The 7,048-nt window shown below is 42.4% G+C and overlaps 1 long non-coding RNA gene across 1 annotated transcript; it reads right to left on the reverse strand.

Moving 5' to 3' along the window:
- Positions 1-5,235, reverse strand: LOC110488402. The gene is made up of 2 exons (XR_002468396.2): positions 4,973-5,235; positions 1-1,452 (listed from the first exon to the last, which is right to left on the reverse strand). It is a non-coding gene; the product is annotated as an uncharacterized LOC110488402 (long non-coding RNA).
- Positions 5,236-7,048: the final 1,813 nt, after the last annotated feature.

The raw sequence follows: 7,048 nt of genomic DNA on the forward strand, positions 1-7,048 counted from the left end.
GGAGGGATGAAAAAAAGCCTTGCATTTATTTCCTGTAACGAATACAGTAGGAATACATGTCAATGAAACTATCCACCTCAACCAAGCAGTATAACTAACAGTCTTTCAAAATCTGTTGAATTTTGGGAAAAATGGCCACTGTTTTTCAACAGAACAAATTCAGAGGAGATCATCCACAAAGCGTTGCTGGCTATCTGGCGATATGAAGACTAAAGGATTGAGTTTTGTGTACAATTTCACACTAGCTCAGCCTTCACATACACAGATGTAGGATCGTAATTTGAACCAGTTTGCTACAGCAGGAAAATAATCCTGCAGCAACAGGAAATGTTAATTATTATGTAATTTTTTTTGTAAGGGAAAACCACATCTGAAATTTAAAAGTGGAAATGACACATTCTGACCCTTTTTAACTAAAATACACTACAATTTTTTTTTTAAATGTCCTGCAGTGCAGGAAAGTTCTCCTGCAACAGGGTGATCAAATTCAGATCCTACATCTGCATTGCGTTATGTCTCCGTCTTACACAGTAACACAAGAAAATACAACTTTGTTCTATTGCTAATGCTCATAATGCTTAATATGTAAGTAGTCACACGGTCTATTATTTTATTATACTGTTTTTGATTGTACTTCCATACATGCATTTATTAACATAGAAATTGGATTACAATCAAGTATATTGTCTACAACATGAACTCATTCCCTCTAATCAGTACATTTCAACTTAATAAAACAAACGGACAAGAATAAGTCTAAAAGGGCAGTGGAATCAAGTTCGTAAAACTGTCAGTGTTCAAAACACAACCAATATCTCTTAGCCCAATGGTTTTTACCCATTGGTGACGGTTTACAACAAATGCTTTTTGTTGTACTTTCTTTATAGATTTTCAGATATGAGAACAGAAAAACAGTACAACCCCAACCCCTCCCTCCACCCCTTCTTCCCTCCAATCCACCCACCCAAATTTCAATTTAAGAAGAATTTGCTTCTCTCATAACGTGTCCATATACAAAGATTAACCTCTAACATGAAACATCAATGACTGGTGTTCTAGTAGAGGAAAATCCATTCTTCCAGATACATGTTTGCTTTGTTCATTGGCTCTGGGATCATTCTTAGCCACTCAGTCTATATAGTCCTGAACAATACAAACTCCAGGCCAGAGGGGGTCCACCACTTAGTACTACAGGCTGTAGAGCAGAAGAATCATCACAGAACACAACAGAGACGCTCCGGTTGCTGGGCTGCCACTTGGTTTGGAAGATTGGACAGTTGCTGCTGTTGCAGGAGCAGGAACAGAGGTTGTAAGAGCTGGCACAGCGGTTGTAGGAGCAACAGGACCAGCGCTTGTAGGAGCAACAGGACCAGCGCTTGTAAGAGCAGAACCAGTGATTGTAGGAGCAGAACCAGCGATTGTAGGAGTGAAAGAAGCTATTGTTGAAACATTCTGAATGTGGAGAATGATAGAAGAGACAATTGAGTCAATGTCAATGTGGACTGCAAATTATTCTTAAAGGGACATTTCACTCATAAATGAAAGTTTGTCAGATGTTTTCAGACCACAAAAGAAGACTAATGTCCAGATTAAACATTGATTGTGTGGATCCAACTATAGGCCTCAATCCCAAAGGAATAGAAAAGATTAGCACTGTCTAATTTCCTGGATTTCCTGGTTTTATTCGGTGCTCATCTTTTCCATTCATTTGGAATGGAGGCATATAGCTGGATCTACACAACCGATGTCATTGGACGTGTCACACCCTGATCTGTTTCACCTGTCTTTGGGATTGTCTCCAACCCCTCTCCATGGATCGCCCATCTTCCCCATTATCCCCAGTGTATTTACACCTGTGTTCTCTGTTTGTCTGTTGCCAGTTCGTTTTGTTTTGTGAAACCTACCAGCGTTTGTTCCCTGGCTCCTGTCTGTCCTTGCTCCTGTTTTCTAGTCCTTCCCAGTTTTGACCGTTCTGCCTGCCCTGACCCTGAGCCTGCCGTTCTATACCTTGCCCCACCTCACAGGATTATTGACACCTGCCTGCCCTGACCCTGAGACTGCGTGCCATTCTGGACCTTTTGCACCCGCTCTGGATTACTGACCCCTGCCTGCCTTTGACCTGTCGTTTGCCTGCCTCTGTATTAGAAATAAATGTTTGTTTCTTCGACACTGTCTGCATCTGGGTCATACCTGAAACGTGATAGGACGTAGTTTCATCTTGACATTAGACTACTTTAGAGGTCGGAAAGAGACAAACAAAACTTTCATTTGAAAGTGTAATGTACCTTTAAAGCTTGAATCCTTAGTTGCTACATCAATTTTCTGACTTATGAAATTAATGATATATACCCGTTGATTCTTGAAGAATATAACTTATGGCGTTACAGAGTGCACCATATACATTTTAAGGTAATTTCCGATTGAGCCGACATATGCACCGTTTACCGTGAATGCAGTCTCCACTAAATGCGGGAACATTGTCTTTACATTTCAATCACACTGTAGTGCTGAATGTCAATAATACGGATTGAATAGAGCCCCTAGTTCAACTGTTGTACCCCGTCAGAACCCAAAATACAAGCTTGTTTTACTCCAATGTTTGGAAACAATTTAAATGTAAACCAACAGTCTATTTCCTCAAACAGGGCTGTATTTAAGCCATAGCACTGAAGATCTTGCGCAAATGACAGGTAAAATCAATCTTACCGTGGTGGTAGAGACTGCATTAATGGTAAACGCTGCATACAGTGTGTTTGGAAAGTAATCACACTCCTTGACTTTTTCCACATGTTGTTACATTACAGCCTTATTCAAAAATGATTCTTAAATGATTACTTTTCCTTATCATTCTACACACAATACCCCATAACGACAAAGCGAAAACAGGTTTTTAAGATTTTTTTGCACATTTATAAAAAATGAAAAGCAAATACCTGATTTACATAGCTATTCAAACCCTTCGCTATGAGACTCGTAATTGAGCTCAGGTGTATCCTGTTTCCATTGATTATCCTTGAGATGTTTTTACAACCTGATTGGAGTCCACCTGTGAAAAATTAAATTGATTGGACATTATTTGGAAAGGCACACACCTGTCTATATGAGGTCCCACAATTGACAGTGCATGTTAGAGCAAAAACCAAACCATGAGGTCAAAGGAATTGTCAGTAGAGCTCCGAGACAGGATTGTGTCGCGGCACAGATCTGGGAAAGGGTTCCAAAAATTTCTGCAGCATTGAAGGTCCCCAAGAACACAGTGGCCTCCATCATTCTTAAATGGAAGAAGTTTGGAACCACCAAGACTCTTCCTAGAGCTGGCCTCCCGGCCAAACTAAGCAATCGGGGGAGAGGGGCCTTGGTTCGGACGGTGACCAAGAACCCGGTGGTCACTCTGACAAAGCTCCAGAGTTCCTCTGTGGAGATGGAAGAACCTTCCAGAATAACAACCATCTCTGCAGCACTCCACCAATCAGATCTTTATGGTAGACTGGCCAGACGGAAGCCACTCCTCAGTAAAAGGCACACGACAGCCCACTTGGAGTTTGCCAAAAGGCACCTAAATACTCTCAGACCATGAGAAACAAGATTCTCTGGTCTGATGAAACCACGATTGAACTCTTTGGCCTGAATGCCAAGCTTCACGTCTGGAAGAAGCCTGGAAGCATGGTGGTGGCAGAATCATGCTGAGGAGATGTTTTTCAGCGGCAGGGACTGGGAGACAAGTCAGGATCGAGGGAAAGATGAATGAAGCGACGAGAGATCCTTGATGAAAACCTGCTCCAAAGGGCTCAGGACCTCAGACTGGGGTGAAGGTTCACCTTCCAATATGACAATGACCCTAAGAACACAGCCAAGACAACGCAGGAGTGGCTTCAGGACACGTATCTGAATGTCCTTGAGTGGACCAACCAGAGCCTGGACTTGAACCCGATCGAACATCTCTGGAGAGACCTGAAAATAGCTGTGAGGGAAATTTCCCCATCCAACCTGACAGAACTTGAAAGGATCTGCAGAGAATGGGAGAAACTTCCAAAATACAGGTGTGCCATGCTTGTAGCATCATACGCAAGAAAACTCAAGGCTGTAATCGCTGCCAAAGGTGCTTCAACAAAGTAAAAACCTGTTTTTGCTTTGTCATTATGGAGTATTGTGTGTAGATTGATGCGGGAAGAAAATGAATTAATACATTTTAGAATAAAACTGTAATGTAACTAAATGTGGAAAAAGTCAAGGGGTCTGAATACTTTCCAAATGCAGTGTATGTCAGCTCAAACTGAAATTACCTTTCAATTTTAGCGCGGATCTTCCATGATACTACTGCAACACGGATTTAAAACTATCATTTTTATATCATGGATGGTTAGTCCTTGCATCAATAGCTCTATGTATGAATTTTAGAGTGGCTCCATTTCTCCAAGCCCATCCCTCAGCGTTTTACTAAAACACATTATTGTTTCAATAATGGATTCTAGCTTTAAGGCATATAGTAACACTGAGATTGGGGTCAATTCCATTTCAATCCAGTAAGTGAATTCAAATTCAAATTCCAGAATGTAACCATCCTTATTGGAAATAATGTCAATTAATAGAATGGAATTGACTTCTTTCCAGATTAGTAGGTTGCCCTCCATTACCGTGACACCAGAAATGATCACTTTCAAGGTACCCAATTGCATTCTAATAGCATACTACACGTTGCTTTCCCCAAAATAAAAATAAAAACCCTCACTGTCATCAAAATCACACACATCTGAAGCATTACACAGTAATTCAGATATTTTCTGTGTAAACAGAAGGACGGGGGTCAGTTCCATATCTACTTCAAATCATTCACGGAGTGATTTTGAAAAATGCACACAAAAAATTAATGCCACTTTTGACTTCTTGAAGTGGAATCTTGAGTCATCTCCTGAACTAACCGATTTGAAATGGAATTGACCCCGACTCTGTTGAGTAGTGTCCATTCCATTACCTGTGCGATGGTGGAGGCCAGCAGGGCCAGTGTACAGAGTCCCAGAAGATACATTATATTGGAGAGCAGGTGAGGTGTCCTAAGAGTAAAATACTGCAGGAGGCTTGAAGAGCTGTTGATGGTCTGCCCTGGTCTATGTTTCCAGAGATGGTCCTCAGTGTATCGAGTGCTGTAGAGTCTATGTCCTTTTCGGAGTTGCACTGCTCTTATATATCGCCCCACCATGTTCCTCTGGTTCCAAGAAGGTTGTGTGTGTGTGTCTGTGTGTGTGTGTACATGTACACATGTGTGGTGTGTGTGTGTGTACATGTACACATGAACAGTTTCGGCAGGCATATCATGTCAGTGTACAAAACAGCAGAGTTTGGGTTCAACACTTACACTTCCTTTCCATTACCTTTCCTTGCTCTGATGAAGCCATGACTGCCGAAACGCATTAGCCTGTCCGGATGAAAATAACACGGCGAAATGAGGTCTTTTTGTTTGTTTAAATACACTTTCTGGTGTGCTGCCGTTTCCCAATGTTTTTAGAACACGGGATTTCATTTGAAACTACCTTTCCATGACACTTCACTCTATTGTTTCTGTTATTACAAAATCTTCATTTTGGTAAATGTACTGTATAAATACCATACAAATACAGTCCAGGGGCAATGATGTTGCTTCGCAAATTCCATGGCATCAAGTCTATTTTTATTACAGAGATGACCAAGCCACTTTCTCCCAAATCACTTCCCATCTTCTTCCTGGAATTTCACTCTCAAAAACGAAAGCATAATTCTATATTTAGATCATGTATGCCCATAATCCACAATATATTTAGATCACGCATGCCTACAATCCACTGGTTTGTTTGTTATCAATACAGTGAGAGTAAGTGAGAGTACAGAGAGGTCCGGGGTAACAAGGGACCTAAAGTGTCCCAGGAACACATTCCACACAATATTACACCACCTCCACCAGCCTGCACCATTGACACCAGGCAGGATGGGGCCATAGCCTCATGCTGCTTCTTGTTTTTTAGCTGGTAGGAGTGGAACCCGGTGTGGTCATCTGCTGTAGTAGCCCATCCATGACAAGGACCGACAAATTGTGCTTTCCGAGATGCAGTTCCGCACTGTTATTTGCCTGTTTGTGGTCTGCCTGTAAGGTGCACGATTCTTGACATTCTTCTTCAACCTCTCATCAACGAGTTGTTTTCGACCACAGGACTGTCGCTGACTGGATGTTTTTGTTTGTCGCACCATTTTCGGTAAATCCTAGACACTATCGTGTGTGAAAATCCCTGAGATGCAGGAACTGGCACCGACAATCATACCACTCTCAAAGTCACTTAGGTCACTAGTTTTGTCATTTCTAACATTCAATCGAACAGTAACTGAATGCCTCGATGCCTGTCTGCCTGCTTTTTTACCCCGTTTTCTCCCCAATTTCATGGTATCCAATTGTTTAGCTACTATCTTGTCTCATTGCTACAACTCCCGTACGGGCTCGGGAGAGACGAAGGTTGAAAGTCATGCATCCTCCGATACACAACCCAACCAAGCCGCACTGCTTCTTAACACAGCGCGCATCCAACCCGGAAGCCAGTCGCACCAATGTGTCGGAGGAAACACAGTGCACCTGGCAACCTTGGTTAGCGCGCACTGAGCCCGGCCCGCCACAGGAGTCGCTGGTGCGCGATGAGACAAGGATATCCCTACCGGCTGGAGCAGCAAGAGGTTGCGGCACAGATTTCTTTCAGAGGGAACCATGGCTACATACACAGTTAGACATGGACGGGTTGTGTGTGTATGCAGGTGTGTGTGTGTGTGTGTGTGTGAGCAGTAAAGAGTAGGGGCAAAACAAATAAATGGCCATTAATTGAACTATCTAATAAACTCGTTCAAACGGGCGTCACTGCGCACTCACGCTTATCAATCTAACGATCAAATAACTTGCATGCACACACACACACACACACACACACACACACACACACACACACACACACACACACACACCAAGTTTCCCCCTGGCAATTTCAGACTATAAGACACACACTCTTCTAACGGCCATGGTGCGTTATGAGCACAA

The sequence above is a fragment of the Oncorhynchus mykiss genome, chromosome 32 (assembly GCF_013265735.2).
Source record: "Oncorhynchus mykiss isolate Arlee chromosome 32, USDA_OmykA_1.1, whole genome shotgun sequence".
Taxonomy (NCBI): domain Eukaryota; kingdom Metazoa; phylum Chordata; class Actinopteri; order Salmoniformes; family Salmonidae; genus Oncorhynchus; species Oncorhynchus mykiss.